The following is a 23,535-nucleotide window of genomic DNA, read 5'->3' on the forward strand; positions in this document are numbered from 1 at the left end:
GCGTCACAGCCAATCGGGGCCCGCGCCGGGGCCACGTCAGCCAATCAGCGACTTCCGAGCCGCAACCAACCGCGGCGCGCGGGGGTCAGGTCCGCAGCTGGCGCAGCTGGGTGCGGAAGTTGTGGGGTGGCGACGCCTCAGTGCCAGTCACGCTCTGCCTCCGCCTCCGCCTCCGGCCTGGTCGTCAGCCGCACGGAAACTCGGGCAGCGTCGTCGCCCACCTCGGGCTCGGTTTACTCACCGATGCAAAGGGCCGAGGTCTTGCGTCGGCGGACCCAGAAGCGGGCGTCTCTTCAGCACGCACAGCCAAGCGCCTATTGTGTGCAAGGAACTCGAGTGGAGGGCGCCTGGGCGGGGCGGGGGAGCCAGGGCTTGGTGGGCACTTTGAACAGTGTCCCTGGCTGGGGCCGATTCACACTGGACCGACTTCTGAGCCCTACCGCGTGCAGAGGTTACGAGGACCGAGCGTACCCCTACTGTGTGACAGCTCGTGCTGTGTGCCCGGGAGCGCCTGTTCTCTTGAGGGAGAGGACAGTAGACTGATGAGAGTCACTGTAAGATTTGGTGAGCGCTTAATATGTTAGGCGCCCTGCCAAGCTAGACCGCAACATATTTTTACTCATGATAACGAGTGGTGTTGCCTCCTCAGAGGCCCCCCCTCTCACCACGTCGCCGAGAGGTGCCCACTCCTCCAGTCACTGCGACATCACCCCGTCTTCTCAGTGCTTGTCGTAGGCAGTGAACTTACTGTTCGTGTCTCCGCCACCGGAAAGCAAGCTCCTGAGGGCTGGGACTTGCTTGCTTCACAGCTGAACCTCCATGTCTGGATCAGCGTAGGGCTCAGTAAATGCCTGATGAATGAATTAAGTCTCAGCCAAATGACTTTACTTCCTCAGCAGGTAAATGACCGGTCAAGCTGACTACAAAGTACACAGTAACTGCTCACATAAATTCTGTCTGGTGTCACCAAATGGGAGCTGTTTTAGAGGCCGTGGAAGGACCCAAGAGGTGCCCAGGGGAGCAGGGTGGGGAGGTGAGAACCCTTCTGGAATGTCTTTCGGAGGCTCCACCCTTGTTCTGGTTCTCTGAGGTTTTCAGCCCTGGATTCTTCTGCTGCTAGGAAAAGCCGGTCATCCCAGGTGTGTTTCCTGGGTGTTCATGCCCTGGGAGGCCACCATCCCCAGCCAGGCCCATGCTCCTTCCCTGTTTCCTTCTATACCTTCAGGAAAGAAAAGTGTGCTTCCATGGCAGGGACAGGTTGCAGCCCAAATCCTGGTGAATTCTGGCAAAACTGGCTGGCCTTGCCTTATTTTTAGCTTAGTTCAATTTTTCAATCCAGGAGATTAAGGTGGCTTGCCTTGGTGAGGGCTGGATTTCAGATTTCAGGGAGACACCTTTCTAAGCTCTCTGCATGTGTACCAGACCTCCAAGCAGGCTGAGATGGGCTGGTTACTGCTGGTGTCTGAAGATGCCCTAGTGGCCAGCACAAGATGGGTGATGGACAAACAGGTCATTCATTCATTGAACACATTTATTAAGCACCAATCTGGCCCAGGTTGTTCTAGGGAAACAGCAGGGAACATGACAGAGTCTCCTGGGAGGTGACGGTGTGAGTCAGGGGAGGCCTGTTCAAGAAAGTGACATTTGAGCCAAGACGTAAAGGAGATGGAGCCAGCTATGCAAATATCTGGGGGCAAATTGTTCCAAGCCAAGGGAACAGCAAGTGCAAAGGTCCTGAGGCAGGAACATGCTTGCCAGGTCCAGGAACAGCACGTTGGCCAGTGAGACATGAAGTAGGTGAGAGAGGGGGAGGTGAGAGGTGACATCAGAGAGGAAGGGAGCGGGGCAGATAGGGTAGGGTCTTGAAAGGATATAGAGGGTTTTGGTTTTTACTTAAAATGAACTGAGAAATCTCTTCTCTCTAAGGTTTGTTTGTGGTTTTTTTCGGCCATGCTGCACAGCATGCGGGATCTTAGTTCCCCGACCAGGGATCGAACCCATGCCCTTTGCAGTGGAAGCACAGAGCCCTAACCACTGACCGCCAGGGAATTCCCTTTTAATTTTTGTTTTTGGCCGCACTGAGCAGCTTGCAGGATCCTAGTTCCCCGACCAAGGATCAAACCCGCGCCCTCAGTAGTGAAAGCATGGAGTCCTAACCACTGGACTGCTGGGGAATTCTAAGGTTTTGAATAGAGGAATTACATAACCTGATTTATATTTAAGAAAATAATTTTATTTTTAATATGTAGGACATTCACATGCTTTGAAAGTAAAAAAATATATATATTCATATAATATAATGGAATCATATAATATAATGGAATCATACAATATGTGGCCTTTTTTGGTCTTTCACTGCATAATTTTTTCAAGGTTCATTCATTTTGTAGGACTTCATTCCTTTTTATGGCCATCAACATTCCATTGGATGAATAGTCTTCGTTTTGTTTACACATTCAGTTGATGAACATTTGGGTTGTTTCCACCTTTGGCTGTTATAATAAATAGTGCTGCCATGAACATTCATGTACAGATTTTTGTGTGGACATATGTTTTTATTTCTCTTGGGTATATGCCTAGAAGTGGAATTGCTGGGTCAAATGGTAACTAACTTTTTGAGGAATGCCAAACTGTTCTCCATGGCAGGTGTACTAGTCTACATCCCCACCAGCAATGTGTGAGTGGTCCAGTTGTTCTACCTCCTCGCCAACATTTGTTATTTTCTGTTTTTGGTTGTAACCATCCTAATGGATATGAACTGGTATCTCACTGTGGTTTTGATTTACATTTCCCTAATGACTAGTGATGTTGAGCATCTTTTCATGTGCTTATTGGCCATTTGTATATATCTTTGGAGAAATAAATCCAAATTTATTCAAATCCTTTGCCCATTTAACAATTGGGTTGTCTTTTTATTGTTGAATTGTAAAAGTTCTTGATATATTCTGGACACTAGACCCTTATCAGAGACATAGTTTGCAAATATTTTCTCTCATTCTGTTGGTGGTCTTCACTTTCTTGATAGTGTCCTTTGATGCACAAAAATGTTTTTACTTTTGATGAAGTCTAATTTATTTTTTTCTTTGTGCTTTAGGGGGTCATTATTTCCTCATTCATTTTTTATAACTTCATTGTATTCCACTGTGTGGCTGGACCATAATTCATTTAACTAGCTGTTTATTGATGGACACTTGGGTCATTTCCTGTCTTTGGATGTTATAGATGGTTTACTTAATGTCATTTTTGCATGTGAAGGTAGATGTGTTGGACTCCTGAAGTGGGGTTGTTTTGACAAATGTTAACTGCTTTGTCATTTTGCTAGATATAGATAAACCTATCGGTCGGTAGGTAGCCATTAGAATCATATTCTAATTTATACTCCCACCATCATCTGTGTTCAAGAGTGCCTGTTTCCCACAGTCTTGCCAACAGAGTGTAGCTAATAAAGTAAGTAAAATTAACATTTCGGTCTTTCAGTTATACTCTGCACATTTCAAGTGCTCAATAGAGTCACATGTGGCTGGTGGGTAATGAATTAGTGCAGATTTAGAACATTTCCACCTTCGCAGAAAGTTCTATTGGGCAATTCTGGTAAAGAATTGTACAGTGACCTTGACTTTATATCTTAATAGGATCCTCGGGCTGCATGTGAGAGGTGGACTCAGAGACCGTCCAGAAGCGGGAGACCAGAGAGGAGGTGACTGCAATAGTCCAGGTAGGAGGGGATGGAGGGTCAGACCAGGGTGATTGTGGAGGTGGGAGAAGTGGTGGATTCTGGTTGCATTTTGAGGGTGGCGTGGCCAGGACTTGCTGGTTGATGGCATGTGGGGTGAGGGAGAGAGAAGTCGAGGATGACTCTCAGGTTTCTAGCCTGAACCACTGGAAGGATGGAGGCGCCATTGACTGAGCTGGTGAAGAAGGTGGGAGCAGGTTTGGGGAGCGGGGGAGACCAGGAGTTCTGTTTTGGGCATGCTGCGTGTAAGGTGCAGGTTGGACGTCCCAAGCTGAGATGTCCAATGGCTTCAAGTAGTTTTTCTGGCCTAGAGAATGACATATAATTTTGGTCATCAAGTTAGAGCAAAGTCAGAAGGGAGGGAAGAGGCAGAATTACACACCTAAGATGGGGGCAAAGGCCAAGGGCAGCAATGGGCAGTGGAAGGAGCCCGGCCTTTGAAGCTTAGAGTCTCACAGCTGTGTTTCTGAGCCTCTGTGGGTCTATTTTCCTTCCGTGAAATGGAAAGAACAGCACTGCATAGGCTTGTTGTAAGGTTCACAGTGAGCACAGTGAGAGGTGGGGTACCTGCCAGGCAGGATACCCTGCAGAAACGTTTGTTACACTTGACTATGGGGGCGGTGGGGTGAGATCCACACCCTCACCTGACAGTCGAGGCCTTGCTGACTCTCCAGCCTTGTCTCCTGACATCTCGCGCTGTCATCCACAGCTGGGCCTTTGCCATCACTGTACCTGCTTCCTGGTGCATGAGCTCCCCAGAGAGTCAGGTGGCTGGCCCCGGACTCTCCTTCAGGTCTCTGTTCTCCAGTTCCTGCTAGCTCTGAGACGCAGGCTGCAAAGCTGCCCGACCTGGACACCCCAAGGTGTCACAGTGTTGGGGGATGGAGCCCCCCATGACTTGCCTCAAATCATGTTGATCAGGATTGCTCCATTCACTTATTCACCAAATCTTTACTGAGACCTGCTGTGGGCCGGATGCTGTGTAAGGTGCTGGCCATACAGCAGTGGTCCCTACCCTCCCAGTTGCAAGAGAGACAGACAATAAACAGGTAAAAAGATAATCTAATGTCAGGTAGGGACAGGTGATGTGGAGAAATGAAGCAGGGTAAGAGATGGGTGGAGGATGATAGGGAGAGCTTCATTAGGTGGAGGAAAACAGAGGGGGTGATCGGCATGGGGATGAGAACAGTAATACGTGGTCAGCAATAATGACCAGCATCTGTTTGAACACTTTCTGTGTCATGTCATAACCTCACCGAATCTTCACATCATCCCCAAACAGTTGCTTAAAACCATGTTGATTATTACTCCTTACAACTCTGTGGATTGGCTAGTGGTTCCACTGCTGGTTTCACCTGGTCTCACTCTTGCAGCTTCATTCAGCTTCCAGCTGTGCTCATTCATACATCCAGCAGTGTGTGCTGGTTGTTGGCTGGGGCATCTCAGTTCTGTTTGTGGCTTCTCATCTTTCAGAAGGCTAGATGGGCTTCTTCACATGGTGTTATCAGGGCAGCATCCAAGAGTGCTAGGGTCAGATGTCTCATAAGTCACTTCGTTCATTTTATTCATCAAAACAAGTAAAAAAGCAGCCTGGAGGCTCCTTGTTCCTCATTGGCTCCCTTGCATCACATGCCCGTTCCTGGACCAGTCACTAGCAGGGGGAAAAGGTTCCCTTTCGACCCCTCAGGCCCTTCTAAGTATCTGGGGATGGGGTCACTTTCCTGAGCCAACTGGGCTCCTGGGGGAGGCGTGGACATTTGAACAAAACTGGGGCTAGGTAGGGGCCATTACTAACCACTGTTAATGCTGGGTGGAACTTCTTTCTGGGCATTTTACAGACCCAAATAAAAGCAAAGAGAACCCTTTCTGGGAGATTCTTGGGACTATGACCTGAATGGGTCCCAGCTCCTGGGCACAATCATGCACTTTTTTCTTGGGAGCAGGGGGAATAACAGATTAAAACCATGTTTTAAAAACTAGATGGTGATTTCTAAAAACCCTTTTAAAATAATAATTTCTAATAGTACAGCAACTTTCCATATATCTCCTTCACTCAGATCCCCCAGTTGTCAATATTTTGCTACATTTGATTTATCATTCTTTTTCTCTGTGTGTGTAATTTTTCGGAACCATTTGAGAGTCAGTTACACAAAAAAAGATACAATGTCCTTTGACTTCTAATTACTTTAGTGTGCATCTCCTAAAAACAAGGACATTCTCTTACATGACCACTGTATAGTTTTCAAAACCAGGAAATTAAATGCTGATACAATGTTATAATATCATTCTTATTCCCCATATTCAAATCCCACTAATTATCCCAATAATAACCTGAAATCCTTATTCTTTTTTTAATAATCTTTTTTAACTTAATTATTTTTGTTATTAATTAATTTATTTTTGTCTGCGTTGGGTCTTCGTTGCTGTGCGTGGGCTTTCTCTAGTTGTGGCGAGCGGGGGCTACTCTTCATTGTGGTGCACAGGCTTCTCATTGCTGTGGCTTTTCTTGTTGTAGAGCATGGGCTCTAGGCATGCGGGCTCAGTAGTTGTGGCTCGCAGGCTCAGTAGTTGTGGCTTGTGGGCTCTAGAGTGCAGGCTAAGTAGTTGTGGCACACGGCTTAGTTGCTCCGCGGCATGTGGGGTCTTACTGGACCAGGGCTTGAACCCACGTCCCCTGCATTGGCAGGAGGATTCTTAACCACTGTGCCACCAGGGAAGTCCCTGAAATCTTTATTCTTAAACCAGTGACTACCAAAGTCATGGACCCCTTCCAAAGAGATAAAACGCATGCACCTGTCCGAAGAGAAGAAAATCAATAACATCTATAAATCTGCTTAAAGAATCTGTGCTTATAAACCCTGCCACGGGCTCTGTGCACTGAGAGCAGTGATTCTCAACTGGGAATGATTTTGCCCCCCAGGGGACATTTGGCAATGTCTAGAGGCATTTGTGGTTGTCACAACTGGGGGTGGTGATATGCTACTGGCATCTTGTGGGTAGATGCCAGGAATGCTGCCAAACATCCTACCAGGCACAGAACAGCCCCCGCCAGCAGAGAATTCTCTGCCCCAAAATGTCAGTATGCTGAGGTTGAAAAACTGTGACCTATAAGTAAATTGGGGAGAGACGCCTCCCTCTGTTGCAGTTGGAGCACTCCCTGGATCCACAATTCACCCCAGCGATTCTTTTTCCCCAGCTATCCCGGAAAACCCTGCTCCTATAGGCATAGGGAGACCCAGCCAAGTCTGTTTACGATGGCTCCAAAGTGGAACCGACCCCCATGCCCAATTAGGAGGAGACTGATAAAATAAAACAGTGTAGTCATGCTGTGCTCGCAGCGCTTCCTTTGGCTCTGTTTGCTCCTCTGTAAAATGGGGTTGGGGAGATGGGCTTGGAAGGATGCCAAGAATCCTGGGCCCAGCTGCTGCTTTATGACTTATGGGCATAACTGCTCTGACTCATGCATGATTGATGCGTTGGGATTATGCACAGACATGTCTCTGAGCTTTTATCGACAGAAGGCTGCCCTGGAATGTCTTTCCACTGGAATCGAGGGCAGGGCCTCTGCTGAGTCACCTCTGGCCCTTGGGAGTGTGGCTCAGGGTATGGCTCATTTTAAAAGCAGCTGCCATTTCTTTTCTTTTTTTAAAATTATTTATTTGTTTATTTATTTATTTTTGCCTGTGTTGGGTCTTCATTGCTGCGCATGGGCCTTCTCTAGTTGCAGCGAGCGGGGGCTACTCTTCATTGCGGCACACGGGTTTCTCGTTGTGGTGGCTTCTCTTGTTGTGGAGCATGGGCTCTAGGCATGCGGGCTTCAGTAGTTGTGGCATGCGGGCTCAGTAGTTGTGGCTCGTGGGCTCTAGAGCACAGACTCAGTAGTTGTGGCACATGGGCTTAGTTGCTCCGTGGCATGTGGGATCTTCCTGGACCAGGGCTCGAACCCGTGTCCCCTGCATTGGCAGGCAGATTCTTAACCACTGGACCACCAGGGAAGTCCCTTCTGTCTCCATTTTTTAAATGAGGAAACTGAGGCTCAGAGAGATCATGACACACAGCTGGGAAAGGCAAAATTGGGATTCAAACCCAAGACGAGTCAAATTCCAAAGTTTGTGCTATTTCCGGTCTGCTGCACCTTCTCCCACACATAGTAGGTGCCCAGAAAATGTATGAGCGTCAGAAACTGGACAGTATATTCATTGGTAATAGATCACCGAGTTTTAGAAGAAAATATGATGGCTGCCCAGCTATGTTACCTAATGACTACTGTTCCCAGCCTCCCTTGCAGCAATATAGGACATATGACTAATTCCAGCCAATAGGATGAGAGTGGAAGTGGCACAAAACATCTGGTTTGTGCCCTTAAAGAAGTTGACTTCTACTTCCTTTTCTCTACTACCCACTGGCAGGAATGTAGATGTGATGGCAATGCTAGAGCAGCCATCTTGGACCATGAGATGGAAACTGCTGGTTGAAGATGGAAGAGCTATAAGACAGAAAAGAGTCTGGGTCCCTGATACCATAAAGCCACCATCCAAGTCTGCTTTCATTCAGATTGATGTGAGAGAGGAAAGTAAACTATTTTCTTGTCTTGTAGACATTTGTTATTTGAGCCATTCTTACAGCATTGAGCCTGTATCTCACCAATGCATTTGTTAAATGAACAAGTAGGTGATTGAATGACAGAAGGAGTAATCAGATCCAGCCCCACAAACATGTAAAAAATGCACAAAGACGGCACTTCAGCCTAGGTGGAAGTATCTTCCAAGTGCATGGAAAAATTCATGGCCAGTGGAGCCAGTTTCAAACCTGGCCTTGTACTAGCTTGCTGTATGCCCCTGGGTAAGCCACATGCCCTCTCTGGGCCCCACACTCCTGGGTTGTAAACCAGGCTAGCAAGTTCATGGAATCTATGCAATTTAAAGATGTTCATTGCTCTCTGGAATTCCATTTCTAGGAATCCATTCCCAGAGAAATTCGTACCCCATAGCCCATGAACACAGGTGCAAGGATGTAGCTTCAGACTGGTTTGTGGAGCAAAAACTTGGAAATATCCTTAAAGGTGATTGAATAAACTCTGGCAGGTTCATCCTCTGGAGTGCTGGACAGCTGATTGTGCCATGAGGAATTCTCTGGTGACATCTGCTGGCACAAAATGATACTGCAGCCCAGCTCAGTGAGGAATTGGAATTTCCAGAACAAGAGGTTCAGGGTAGCTGTGAGGGTCATTTGGGAAGCCACAGAGCAGGGAGAGATTTAGAAGGAAGGCCAAGGCAAGGAGATGGGCCTGGATGTGGAGGTTGAGAATACAGACCTGGGTTCAAATTCCAGCTTCACTATCTACTAGCTGGGTGAGCTTGGGACTTTCTCTGAGGCTTAGTTTCTTTAATAAAATGATGATCCCAGGGCCCTCATCATACAGATGTCTGGTGAGGATTTGACGAGAGCATTCATTTGTTTAATTATTTTTTTTCATTTGATTATTTATTGAACTAACATTAAGCACCTATAATGAATCTCATCGCGGCACTAGGGATACACCAAGACCTGAGTCCTGCCCTCATAGAGTCTCGTTGGGGGAAGACTAAAAAAATAAACACACATATAAGATATTTTCAGGTACTGATAACTCTGTAAAGGGAAATAAAGCAGGAGATGGATCTGTGTGGGTGGAGGCACTGTTACAAATAAGGGGCTCGGGGAGGGGGGGCGTCCCTGAGGAGGTTTGAGCAGAGGCTTGAAGAAGAGGCATCTTGTGTATTTAGAAAACATACCAAATGCCAATGGAAGAGCCTGGTCCATAGTACATGCTCAATACATGGTGGATCACTGTCTTATGACACAAAGGAAAAGAATTAAAGGGAAGACTGGAATCCATTTCCCAGGGTCTGAGGAAATCACAGAGAGTGAGAGAAGATTTTTTGGGGCCTGACAGGTGAAGAGCCTGGACCTGAGTTGACCCAGCTCTGGGTGGCCTTGGACAAATCACTGTCTGGGCCTCCATTTCCTCATTTGGAAAACAGGGCTGATAATGTCCACGTTGTGAGATTGGGGGTTATCATAGGCTGAATTGTGCTCACCCCCTCCAGTCATATGTTGAAGTCTTGGCCCCCAGCATCTCAAAGTGTGACTGTATTTGGAGATGAGTCTTCAAAGCGATGATTAAATTAAAACAAGGTCACCAGGGTGGGTCCTAATCCAATATGACTGGTGTCCTTATAAGAAGAGGGGATTAGGACACACAGATGCACAGAGCAAAGAGGGTATGAGGACACAGGGAGAAGACGGCCATCTCTGAGCTGAGAGAGAGGCCTCGGAAGAAAACAACCCTGCAGACACCTTGATCTCAGACTTCCAGCCTCCAGAACTGTGAGAAAATAAATGTCTGTGGTTTAAGCCACGCAGTCTGTGGTACTTAGTTATGGCAGCCCTAGAAACTAACATGGGGTGATATATGAATACAGACAGGCACACAGGAGGCCCTTAATAGAAGCTGACTTCCTTGGCCAGAACCACATGGAGCCTCTCAGCTGTGCCTGGGTCCTGGTTTGGGAATCCCCAGCATCTGTGTAGACCCAGAGTCAGCCTTGGGATTGCTGTGGTTCCTCTGCAGCTTGGTCCACACTGTGCCTGGGATCGGCCCTGCCTTGGGGACTCAGCACACCTAATCTCTGCCCTCCCCCCTGGTTCTTTACTCAGTCAGTCCACAGACTTAGCGTGTAGCACTGTGGCCATTCTCTGAATTACGGCATGGCTGTATTAGCGAGGATCCAGTCTGGAAAATGGAGACCACTCTAGGCATTTCAAACAGAAGATGAAATACAAGGAATTGCTTATACAGATGATGGAAGAGCTGAGATGCCAAAAGGGCAGGAGGAGGCACCCCAGGATGAGCTACAGTGGGAGGTCAGAGGGACAGGAGGATGTGGTATCACTAGATCCAAGAAGCCAGGGCTGGAACCATGGTGGGGACTGCCTGGTGGGAACTGGGACCAGGAAGGGAGGTCCTCTTGGGGAGGTACCGGTCCTCCTTGCCCTCAGATGCTTGTTCTGCCCTTCCCTAGTTCTGTTCTGAGTCGCAGAGGGGCTGGCCTCTGCAGGCTGCATTTCCTAGGCTCCAGGTCAGCTGACTTCCATCGGCCAGTGAGAGATCCTGGTGGGAGACTGGAGGTTTGAGGAAGGGAGAAGTATTTTTCCCTGTCTCCTTACACCTTGGGCTGCATCTCCATCAGCAAATGAGTCTTCTCCACGGCTCCAACTCCCACAGGACAGTCCACTGTGTTTGCCGCTTTGCTGAGTGACCACAGGCCCCGGGCTACTGTAGTGTCGCTTCCTCCCTCAGGCCCTCCAGCTTAGCAGTGGCAGTGACTCTGCTGCTGCGGATTCTGAGATTCTTCACAATTGCTTGGTTGGCTTCTGGGCTCCTGCATCATCTTTGTAACCAATTCCCTGTTGGAAAGTCTCTCTGTTTAAATGCTCAGTGGTTTCCTTTCCTGATATGAGTGCTTTCCCTTCCTGATATGCAAGCAAACTGGCCAGTGGCCAGCCCAGCAGGCCTTTCCAGCCCTTTCCCCCTTCTTACAGATAAGAGCCTGGCAGACTGCAAATGGGTGCTGGGGATCAAAGGGCAGCCCTAGAGTCAGATACGCCTTGCTTCGTCCTAGTTCTGCCATTTGTCAGCTCTGTAAACTTAATCAAGTCACTTTCCCTCCCTGAGGCCTCGGTTTCCTCACCTGTCCTGTGAGGATAAGGATTGTACCCCTTGACACGGGGCTGTTTTGAGGATTTGATGAGAATGTGGCGTGGAAAGGACTTAGCCACAACCTTAGAAAAGAAGAGTAAAGAGGGGGCTTCCCCATCAGCAGTTGAAAGACGTATGCCATTATAGTAGAAGCTGTGTGGGTGCTGGTGCAAGGACAGACAGACCAGCGAGGCAGAGCAGTGACGGTGGAGTAGTCTGTGGATACCTGAGAAGTAACAACACAAGAACGGCAGCCCCGCCGCCCTGGAGAGACTGTTCAGAAGATGGTGTTGGGAAAGTGGCCCCAAATAAACTGGATCTTTAATTCATAATGAATTTTTGGGAGGGACTGGTCCTCCTTGCCCTCAGATGCTTGTTCTGCCCTTCCCTGGTTCTGTTCTGAGTTACAGAGGGGCTGGCCTCTGCAGGCTGCATTTCCCAGGCTCCAGGTCAGCTGACTTCCATCGGCCAGTGAGAGATCCACAAAGGCGGATTCTAGATGGATTAAAGGCTTCACATGAGGTGCAAAATTATAAAAATTAGTAGAAGTTATATATACACGATGGAATGCTATTCAGCCATGAAAAGAAATGAAATTTTGGACTTCCCTGGTGGCGCAGTGGTTAAGAATCCACCTGCCAATTGCAGGGGACACGGGTTTGAGCCCTGGTCCAGGAAGATCCCACATGCTGTGGAGCAACTAAACCCGTGCGCCACAGCTACTGAGCCTGCGCTCTAGAGCCCGCGAGCCACAACTACTGAGCCCGCACACCACAACTACTGAGGCTGCGCACCTAGAGCCCGTGCTCCACAACAAAAGAAGCCACCTCAGTGGGAAGCTCGCGCACCGCAACAGAGTAGCCCCCGCTCGCCACAACTAGAGAAAGCCTGTGCGCAGCAACGAAGACCCAATGCAGCCCAAAATAAATAAATTTAGAAAAAAAGAAATGAAATTTTGACATGTGCTACAATATGGATGGACCTTGAAAATATTATGCTAAGGGGAATAAGCCAGTCACAAAAGGAAAAATATTCTATGATTTCACTTATACCTGAGCAAATTCATAGAGATAGAAAGCAAATTAGAGGTTTCCAGAGGCTGTGGGGAAGAGGATGGAAGGAGGATTACTGTTTAATGGGAACAGGGTTTCTGTTTGGGATGATGAAAAATTTCTGGATGTGGACAGTGGTGATGGTTGCACAACATGGTGAATGTATTTAACGCCACTGAATTGTACCCTTAAAGTAACTAAAATGGTAAATTTTATGTTATCTATTTTTTACCACAATAAAAAAGCACAAATGTATAAAAAGCAAAAAAAAAAAAAACAAACCATTTTGATTATATCAAAATGAAGGAATTCTGACCAAAGGACCCTATAGACAAAGTTAATAGGCAGATGTTAAGTGTGAAGACATTGCAGTGTCTAAGACTGCAGTGCTTAGAATGTATGAGAAACTCCTGCAAACAACAGAAAAGACAGCAGCCCCAATGGAAAAAGGGCAATGGACGTGAAGAGCAATTTACAGAAGAGGAAACCACAAGCATGGGAGGAAGGCTCAGACTCACTAGTAATAGGAAATGCGAATGCAAACAACCAGGGGCTATCACTTTACACCTATTAGATTGGTAACGATTAATGTTGGACAGCACCCAGATTTTCGCCACTGAAAGGAACGAGGGCTGGGGTAAGAAAAGTAGAAGTTGAGCCTGGAACATCTTGTTGTGTCAGAAAATAAGGACATGCTCCAAGAATGATGGGGACGTGATAAAAGGACACAGGAGCCAGCTGAAAGGGGCTGACACTAGGCAAATCAGGGCCAATCTGAGCATCAGAACAAATAATGGTAATGATGGATTTATAACCCCTGGAAGAAAGTAAAATCCATGAGTCCATACTGATATAAGTGATCTTTTGTGTCTGGTGCTTTTCACTTGGCACAAGATTTTAGAGGTAACCAGGTCGCTGCACCTATGAATGGTTGTCACACCTATGATTAAAGTCAATTGCTTGAGGGGGAAGCAAATTTTGAAGTTGAGGAGGAGGGGGTTGGGCAATAAGGATGGGAAATTTCTCTTCAAAGCTGGGCCTGGAGCTTCCTGCCCTGGGGTGTCTGACCTCTCAAGTTCACCACCTACACCTGCTTTCTCTACTCATAGCAGCTGCAGAGGTTGGAGGTTGGGCTCTGTCGTCACCTGTCGGTGACTCTAGACAAATGCAACCAGAGATGCCAGCATTGCGCCCAGCCAGGTGGGGAGATTGTGGGTCAGGCTAGTGTGTATTTTCCTGGGTTGTGCCCCCAAATCACTGAGCACCTCCTCAGCACCTGCATGAGTCCTCTGTGTGTGTGTGTGTGTGTAAAGAGGTGACCTATATTGGGCTGACCTTGAGGGGCTCCAAGGAGAGGGAGATTACACAAAACTAACTCCAGCCGGGAGCCGGGGCAGAATAAGATCCTAGGGTCACCAGGTGTAGGGAGCACAGAGGAAGTGGAGAGTAATTTGACTTGGGCATTCAGGGAAAGTTTCTCAGGGCGTTTCTCAGCTGGAGGTGGGAGGGAAGGGTGTAGAGGCAGAGGGGACAGCAGGAGCAAAGGCGTGGAGGCAGGACCATGCCATGCATGGCTTTCTAAGCTCCAACAAATGGTAATAAGGTAATACATACCCATGGTGAACATTTTAAAGTTAGAAAAGGAGGTGGGTCTCCTCCTGCAGTGGACTTCTTCTAGGGGCTCCCAGTGAACCAGCCTCCTGGTAGGCATGCCCTTGTGCAGTCCCCAGCCCTTGCATCTGGCCTTTCCAGTAGAACGTGACAGAAATGGTGGCGAGCCAGTTTGGGGCTTCAGCCTAAGAAGGCCTAGCAGCTTTCACTTCTGTGCCATGGGGGAAGCCGGCTGCTGTGTAAGGAGTGCAGCTACTGTGATGGGGAGACCATGAGGAGAGGCTGCCTGGAGGGGCCACAGGAGAGAACTCCAGCAGAGACAGCTTGGACCACATGCAGGGGCCACATGACAATAACACACACGCAGAGGCCACACGTGAAGGGAGAAACTACATAATGGAGAACTGGGGAACGAAGAACTCACTGGCAGACGTGCTCCAGCAACTATCAGCTCTTCAGGCCAGCCTAGCTGAGGTGCCGCACATGGGAATGGAGAAGTCACCTTGGATGTTCCAGCCTGCAGCCAGCCCTGGAGCAGAGACAAGCTGTCCCCTCGTGCCCTGTCCCAATTCCTGACTCGCAGGATCATGAGCAAACAAAATGGGGGTTGTTGTTAGCCGCTAAGTTTTGGGGTGTGTTATTACACAACGTTCCGAGCACCCTGAACTCTACACTGCCAGTGCTGCCAGTTTCTTATGGCTCTTGCAGTAGGAGACTACATCCTCATAAAACACACGAGGACATTTCCGTATCTCCCCTCATTTATGTGGGGTTTGCACACCACACATCCTGGCCTGCACTTGGCCTTTTCCTCTTAACGATAGACCTTGGAGATGGTCCCAGATGTGTGCGGTTCAATACAGTCATCACTAGCCACAGGAGGCTACTTAAATTTAATTGAAATTGAATGAAGTAAACAATTCAGTTCCTGAGTCACATGAGCCACATCTCAAGTGCTCAGTGGCCTCATGTGGCTGGCAGCTCCCACATGGCACAGCACAGATGTGGAATATGCTGGTCATCCCAGAAAGTCCTGCGGGACAGTGCTGGTCTGGATCCTCTCCCGTAGAGCTGCCCCATTCTTTTTAAATATTTATATATTTATTTGGCTGCCCTGGGTCTTAGTTGCGGCATGTGGGATTTTTAGTTGCGGCACGCGGGCTCTTAGTTGCGGCATGCGGGCTCTAGTTCCCTGACCAGGGATCGAACCCGGGTCCCCTGCATCGGGAGTGTGGAGTCTTAACTGCTGGACCACCAGGGAAGCCCCTGCCCCATTCTTTTTGGCAGCTGGAGAGTAGTTCCTGGAAACAACCAGCCCCTGATGTTATGTCACAAGATTTGCTATTGCAGTGTTCATTGTGCTTGTGCAGGTGTGAGTGTCTTTGTAGTATAAGTGCCCAGCATTTCTGGCCCAATGATGTTTCCCATTTTGATAGCTGTGGTCAAAGTACGAGAGGTTGAACCACTTTGCAAAGCCACTAAAAGTGTGTAAGTGTGCTAGCTTCCCCGAACCTTCATCAACACTGTGTGAATTCACAATTAAAACTTTTTTTAGCTAATGGCGAAGGTTTTCAAGACAAACATGATTCTATCAGGATACTGCTCTGCCATGCCTTTCTTTGACCTCACAATGCCACTGGGCATCTCTCCATGCTGACATATGAAGATCTACCTTGTCCTTTAAAAAAAATTGTGGTAAAATTCACATAGCATAAAATTTACCAGTGAAAAAAATTGAAGTATATATATATATTTTTAAGATGACGTTATTCTTTTTAAAAATTAATTTATTATTATTATTTTTTGGCTGTGTTGGTCTTCGTTGCTGCGCGCGGGCTTTCTCTAGTTGTGGTGAGCGGGGGCTACTCTTCTCATTGTGGCGGCTTCTCTTATTGCAGAGCATGGGCTCTAGGTGCACAGGCTTCAGTAGATGTGACGTGTGGGCTCAGTAGATGTGACGTGTGGGCTCAGTAGTTTTGGCTTGTGGGCTCTAGGGTGCGTGGGCTCAGTAGTTGCGGCGCATGGGTTCTAGAGCGCAGGCTCAGTAGTTGTGGCGCACCGGCTTAGTTGCTCCGGACCAGTTCCTGGACCAGGGATTGAACCTGTGTCCCCTGCATTGGCAGGTGGATTCTTAACCACTGCACTACCAAGGAAGTCCCTGAAGTATAGTTGATTTACTATATTGTGTTAGTTTCAGGTATACAGTGAAGAAAGTGATTCAGTTTTATATATACATATATATATTTTTTCAGGTTATTTTCCATTATAGGTTATTACAAGATGTTGAATATAGTTCCCTGTGCTGTACAGTAAATCCTGTTGCTTATCTATTTTATGTATAGTAGTTTGTATCTGTCAATCCCATACTCCTAACTTATCCTTCTCCCCCTCTCTTTCCCCTTTGGTAACCATAAGTTTGTTTTCTATGTCTGTGAGTCTGTTTCTGTTTTGTATATAGATTTATTTATATTATTTTTTAGATTCCACATATAAGTGATATCATATAGTATTTGTCTTTCTCTGTCTGACTTACTTCACTAAGTATAATATTCTCTAGGTCCATCCATGTTGCTGCAAATGGCATTATTTCATTCTTTTGTTTTCTGACTAATATTCATATATATATATATGCCACATCTTCTTTATCCATTCATCTATCGATAGATATTTAGGTTGCTTCCATATCTTGGCTATTGTAAATAGTGCTGCTGTGAACATTGGGGTGCATGTATCTTTTTGAATTGAGTTTTTGTCTTTTCCAGATACAAGTCCAGGAGTGAGATTGCTGGATCATATAGTAGCTCTGTAAAACTTACCATCTTATAATCCAATAGTTTTCATAAATGTATCATGTTTATGTAAGATGCTATTATTAGAGGAGGCTGCACAAAGACTTTATGGGAATGCTGTATTGTCTTTACAACTCTTCTGTAACCTAAAAATGTTACTAAGTAAACAGTTAAAATCAATCGGCAATTAAAAAAAGTTCAAAAAAATTTACCATCTTAACTACAGTTCACTGACATTAAGTATTATGTATTCACACCGTTGTGCAACCATCACCACCATCCATCTCTAGGACTTTTCATCCTCCCAAATTGAAACTCTGTACCCATTAAACAACTGCCCTTTCCCCTCTCCCCAGCCCCTGGAAACCACCATTCTACTTTCCATCTCTGTGAGTTTAACTGCTCTAGGTACCTCGTATAAGTAGAATCAGACAATATTTGTCCTTTTGTGTCTGGTTTATTTCACTTAGCATAATGTCCTCAAGGTTCATCCATGTTGTAGCCTGTGTCAGAACTTCTTTCCTTTTAAAGGCTGAATAACATTCCCTTGTATGTATAGACCACATTTTGTTTATCCATTCATACATCAGTGGACACGTGTTGTTTCCACCTTTTAGCTATTGTGAATAATTGCTGCTATGAACATAGTTGTACAAATGTATTTTCAAAACTCTGCTTTCAGTTCTTTTGGGTATATGCCTAGAAGTGGAATTGCTGGATTGTATGGTAATTCTATTTTTAATTTTTTGAGGAACCGCCTTACTGTTTCTCACAGTGGTTGTACCATTTGACATTCCCACCAACAATGCAAAAGGGTTCCAATTTCTCCATGTCATCACCAACACTTGTTATTTTGTTTCTGTTTTTCTTTTTTTTGACGGTAGCCATCCTTGTGGGTATGAGGTAGTCTATCATTGTGGTTTTGTGCATTTCCGTAATAATTAGTGATTGTGAACATCTTTTCGTGTGCTTATTGGCCATTCATGTATCTTCTTTGGAGAAATGCCTACTTCTAAGCCTTTGCCCAATTTTAATTGAGTCGTTTTTCTGTTGTTTTTTTTCCCTAATAAACTTATTTATTTATTTTTGGCAGTGTTGTGTCTTTGTTGCTGCGCGCAGGCTTTCTTTAGTTGCGGTGAGCAGGGGCTACTCTTCATTGCAGTGTGCAGGCTTCTCACTGAGGTGGCTTCTCTTGTTGTGGAGCACGGGCTCTATGCACGCGGGCTTCAGTAGTTGTGGCTCATGGGCTCTAGAGCACAGGCTCAGTAGCTGTGGCACACGGCTTAGTTGCTCTGCGGCATGTGGGATCTTCCCAGACCAGGGATCGAACCCGTGTCCCCTGCATTGGCAGGCGGATTCTTAACCACTGCGCCACTACGGAAGCCCTTTCTGTTGTTGAGTTGTAGGAGTTCTTTATATTTTCTGGATATTAACCTCTTATTAGATATGTGACTTGCAAATATTTTCCCCTATCTTGTAGGCTGTCTTTCCACTCTGTTGATTTTGTCCTTTACTGCCCAGAAGTTTTTAATTTTGAATGTATCAAATATATCTCCTTTTTTCCTGTTGGTTGCTAGTACTTTTTGTGTCATATACCTTGTCACTTTAAATGGCTATAGAGTGGTCCATTGTGTGGTTGTTCTGTAACTGGATCTATCAGCAAATCCTGAAGGTTCTACTTTTAAAATTTTAAAAATATTTATTTAATTTGGCTGTTGGCTGCGCCGGGTCTTAGTTGCAGTACGTGGGATCTTCGTTGCCACGTGCAGTATCTTCGTTGCAACATGCGGGATCCTTAGTTGTGGCATACGGGATCTAGTTCCCTGATCAGGAATCAAACCCCGGCCCCCTGCATTGGGAGCGTGTTGTCTTAACCACTGGACCACCAGGAAAGTCCCAGGTTCTACTTTTAAGATAGATTCAGACTATTTCTCACCACCTCCATGGCTTGGTGGAGTCCCCCGTCATCTGCTTTCATGACTCCAGTTACCTTCTCACTGGGATCCCTGCTTCTGCCCTTGCCTCCAGGACAGTCCATCCGTCATAGGCAGCCAGAGGGATTCCATTAGAACCGAAGTCAGATACTGTCCCTCCTCTGCTCAGAACTCTCCATGGCTCCCACTAACCCAAAGTAAAAGCCCCAGTCTTTACAGTGGCCCACAAACCCTTGTGTGATATGGCCTCCACTATTTCTGTGAGATAATTTCCCGCTACTTCCCCTGTACTCCACCCACAGCGACTACATGGGCCAGGCATGCTTCTACCTCAGGGCTCCTGCACTTGCTCTTCTCGCTGCTGCTATCTGCATGGCCCACTCCCTCACTGCATTCATGTTTTTGCTCGCCTGTCACTTCAATGAGGCCTCCCTGGACCAGTCTAAAGTTAAAATAAAATCCCCCAGCACTCCCCATGCTCCTCCTCTGCTGTGTTTCTCTCTATGGTGCTTACCAGAATACAACATTTTTTATAGTTGACTCATTTATCTTGGTTATTGTTTGTCTTCCCCAAGAGGAATATCAACTTCATGAGAACAGGAATCACTTCTGTCTTGTTCATGAATATGTGTCTAGGGCATGAGCCACAGTAAGTGCCAAAAATGTTTTTTTTACACACATTTATGAATGTTTATTTAGGCAAATTTTCCAGAAATGGAATTGTGAGTCAAAGAGAATGCATCTTTTAAATATTTTTAACCATGTTGCTCAGGTGCCAAAAAATATTTGATGAATGACTAAATTAAAGTGAGTACCTTTCGTCTGTTTGTTGGACATTTTTATTTCTTTCAGCGATGGCTTGCTCTTATCCTGTGAGCATCTATTATATCCATAGTGCTGACCTCTATATCCCATAAGCAAGGTACCCAGTAGGTCCTCCATCAAAAAAATTCATTTAAATCACTCCTGCATTCCCAGAGCTCGCCACGTGGTGGCAGCATATGCTCAGGCAAGTTTCACTAGCCAGCACCAAGGGTATCCCAGGATTCCAAAATTCCGGATCCCAGGACACTGGACCTGGCAGCCCTCGGGGATCTAACCTAGGTACCATTCGGCAGACGGGGAAAGTGAGGTCTCAAAGAGGAGGCATGGTGGGAAAAATCTCGGACATAGGAATCAGGGGAAATCTGGCTTTTAAGTTTGGCTCTTCTACCAGTTCACTGTGATCCTGGGTGGGGGAAGTCCTAACCCACTCTGGGCCTGTTTCCCACCTGCCTGATTTGTGAGGTTATCATGACTTGCGAGGTCAGGCCCTCTGTGGGGCTAAGGGGAGGTAATTCACTCTCATGTGTTGAGGTGGGTCAGTGTGAGGGGGAACAGTAGGCCCAGACGCCCAAGAGAGAGGGGATATAATTACCCGCATTTAATAGACCAGGGATTGAGGTCTAGAGGGTGCCACAGCCAGGAGGGTACAGAGCAGAAACAAAAGTCCTTCCTTGCAACCCCCAACTCCAAATCCTCTAGAGACAATCTCCATGGACCATCTCTGCTGGTTCCCCCTTCAGCCTTATTTTTCGACCTGCTGGCTGATTTCTAAGCCCTTTCACCTCTCTCTGTCAAGGAAGCAACAATGGCACTCCCTTTGGGCAAGGTGCCTTGGTTTCCTCCTGCAAATGGGGCTAAAGAAAAGCTGCAGAGACTGGGAGAAGGAATTCTTAAAGCAGTTTGGGGGCAGAGGAGGGGCATGTATCTGGGTAGGAAGTGCCTGTTCTTCCACAGTCCCCGCCAGGCTCCTGCCCACCACTCCTAGCCATGTGGTCCCGGCCCACGGCTTCCGGTCTTACAAGAGAAGCTGGAAGTTTGAATTTTGATGTGAAGTGTCTTGCTTTTTAAATGTTGGCAATACATTCATTAAAGAACAAAACAAACAAAAAATCTGGAGCAAAACACTATGGGGTCAAGCTGAACACGTCTCTGGGTTGGATAGGGCTGCTGGCTGCCATTTTGAGACCCTTCCCCGCCCCAGGTTCCTACAGACACCTATGCCAGACGGTAACTGGGAGAAGTCACTGTGGGTGGTGTCAGGTGGATCCTGGTTTCTCGGCCCTTGCTGCCTGCAGGCCCGCTGGGGCGTGTTCCAGGCCTCTGGGCCATAGTGGTTCAGCTCACATCACCGCCCTCCTCGGGGAAAGGCTGGGCATTAATGGTGGGGCAGCAGGCAGGGCCTGTTGAGCAACGAGCCTTGTGAAAACAAGGGCTTACGTCACCCGTGCACGCAGCCTCCCTGCAGGACACCTAGGGTGGCACTGGGGTGGGAACGGCCACTGATTTCACTGTCAGGCCAGGGCAGAGTGGGAAGCAAAAGGCTCAGTATTTGTTAGGTGAGGTCAGAAGGGCAAGACCCCAATGGGACTGAGTCGGGTCCTTGGGGGCTAGTTCCCAGGGTCTGGGTTGCCCCTTGACTTGCTGTGTGACCCCAACTGCCCTTATCTGAGCCTCAGCTTTTCCATTTAGAAAATGGGGCTCCTGCGGCCAGACCCGTTATGATTTGTTACAAACCCAAAGCGGGAGGTCGGGCTGGAAAGACTTTAATCCTTCCCACCCCTTGAATGTGACCTGGGACACACTTAGCTCTGCTGGGCCTCAGTTTCCTCATTCATAAAGCGGAGATAATAATAGTACCTGCTTCCTACCAATTATCGGGAGGATTAAATGAGTTAATATATGTAAAGAGCTTAAAATATGGCTCAGAGAGGGTGAAAGATTGTGTGAGGACACACACAAATTAGCTGCAGACTCCCCAGGTCTCACAGCATCTCCCCAGAGTCCTGAGAGGTGGGGGTGGGTGCTGAAGCTCAGAGAGGGGAGCCATCTTGTCTGAGGTCACACAGCCCAGCTAATGGTGGGGGAACCTCACCTTCTTCTCAGCCTCCTCCATTTATTGAGCACCTCCTGTGTACCAGGCACTGTTCTAGGCACTGGGGGAACCGCAGTGAATAAAACAAACAAAAATCCTGGCCCTGTTGGAGCTGACAATGGGAGAGGGCAGTGGGAACAGAAATCAAGATGCGTAGGTGAGATAATGTTGATTGTAATTGAGAATGGTGAAGGAGATGAAGCAGGGGGATGCGAAAGGAGTGATCAAGGGCCTAGGACTTTCGATGGGGAGGTCAGGGAGGCCTTCTCAGAGGAGGTAACCTTTGGGCTGAGCCCTGAGGAGCTGCCTTGGGCAGAGCTGGGGAAACAGCGGTCTTGGTCCAGAGGTAACAGCAAATGCATTCGTCCCCTGGTACATTTTGAGCATGCCTGATCCAGGAGTTCCCATATTTGAGGGCTGGCACTCATGGAGGGGTTAGTCTGGAGTGGGACTGAGGCAGACAAAACAACTAGGATAACGGTGGCTGGAGATAAGGGCTGGGAAGGAAGTTCACCAGCAGGTGGGGCAGGGAGGGCCTCCTGGAGGCAGTGGCCCTCAAGCTCAGCCCTGAGTGTCCCATTTTGCAGCTTGGGAGGCCTGGCTGGGTGGCCCTGGGGCCTTGGATCCCTCCCTGGCCCAGAGGCTGCTGGGAAGGCCTAGAAAGCCAGCAGGCTGGGCCAGTGTTTCATCCTGTTCCTCCCTGCCCCCCACCCCCCAAGGGCACTCAAGAGATGTCATTTCTCCAGCTCTCCAGGGCGGAGGTCACCCCAGCTCAGCAGATAATGCTGAAGGTTGAGCAATGTCCACCTGCCCGCCAGGGCCAGGGCTGGGGTCAGTGGGCTGGGGGTCAGCAACCAGGCAGGCTGGGAGCTCCTGCCTGGGCGGCCTGGGCCGGGGGTGGCAGAGGGTTAGGCCCAGGAGCTGCCCAAATGGCCTCGGAATGGCTCAGGAGAGGGTAAGGGGCCGCTGGAGCCCACTCTGCAGGGAGGGCCTCAGGCCTAAATTCAGATCCAGGTGGGCCATCTTGTTTCCCCATCTGTGAACCAGGGGGGCAGCAAGGGCATGCTTCTGGCAGGGTGAAAAAGCAAACTCTGGGTCCAGGCCCACCCTCACCGCCCAGTAGGGACCTGGTCTCTCCTGCATGGCCCCTCCTGAGCCTGGCTGGTCCCCCACCCCACCAGCCTCAGAAACAGGTGTTTTGGCCTCGGGTGCAAATAGGTCTGAGGGTGCCTGGACAAGGGCTTTCCTTCTGAGAACAGTGGGGGACATGAGGCCATGTGATCTTGGGTGTGCTGTGGGCCTCTGGGCCTCTTTGTACCCTGGGAGAAGGCCCTTCTTTACGATGTGCGTCCCAGAGCCGTAAGCCTTATGTTTGGGAGTCTGTGGTGGAGACAGTAATACAACTAATAATAATAACAGTAACGACACCTTCACGGACTGAAGCTTGGAGAAGTAAAGTGACTTGCCCAAGGTCACACAGTGTGTTGAAGACAAGCACCCCCGTCCCCTTCCACCCTCCCGGGGCCCATGTCGGGCTGTGGTGGGGCTGGAGATGACCCGGGTGTGGTCTGAGGGGCGGGCAGGTGCGGTGGGCGGGGCTAGGGGAGGGGCGCGGTCGACCTTGGCACAGGCCCAAGTGGAGCTCGCCCCTGACCTGAAGGCCCCCAAACCCAGGTCTTCGTATTTAAGACAGGAAGTCGCCACAGGTGTGAAATTCCCTCCTTCCAAGATCTGGGGATGGGGGCAAGTTTAGGGGCG

General features: G+C 48.0%; 1 long non-coding RNA gene across 3 annotated transcripts in view; it reads left to right on the forward strand.

Moving 5' to 3' along the window:
- The first annotated feature begins 15 nt into the window (after positions 1–15).
- Positions 16–23,535, forward strand: part of LOC141276560 (uncharacterized) — a 231,818-nt gene continuing 208,298 nt past the window's right edge. For 2 of the 3 annotated variants that reach the window (XR_012326391.1, XR_012326392.1), the window contains exons 1-2: positions 16–899; positions 3,633–3,715. This is a non-coding gene — a long non-coding RNA (uncharacterized lncRNA). Of the gene's footprint in view, positions 900–3,632; positions 3,716–16,899; positions 23,366–23,535 lie in introns of those variants that run through there. The other variant, XR_012326393.1, reaches the window with a different exon arrangement.

The sequence above is a fragment of the Tursiops truncatus genome, chromosome 15, assembly GCF_011762595.2.
Source record: "Tursiops truncatus isolate mTurTru1 chromosome 15, mTurTru1.mat.Y, whole genome shotgun sequence".
Taxonomy (NCBI): domain Eukaryota; kingdom Metazoa; phylum Chordata; class Mammalia; order Artiodactyla; family Delphinidae; genus Tursiops; species Tursiops truncatus.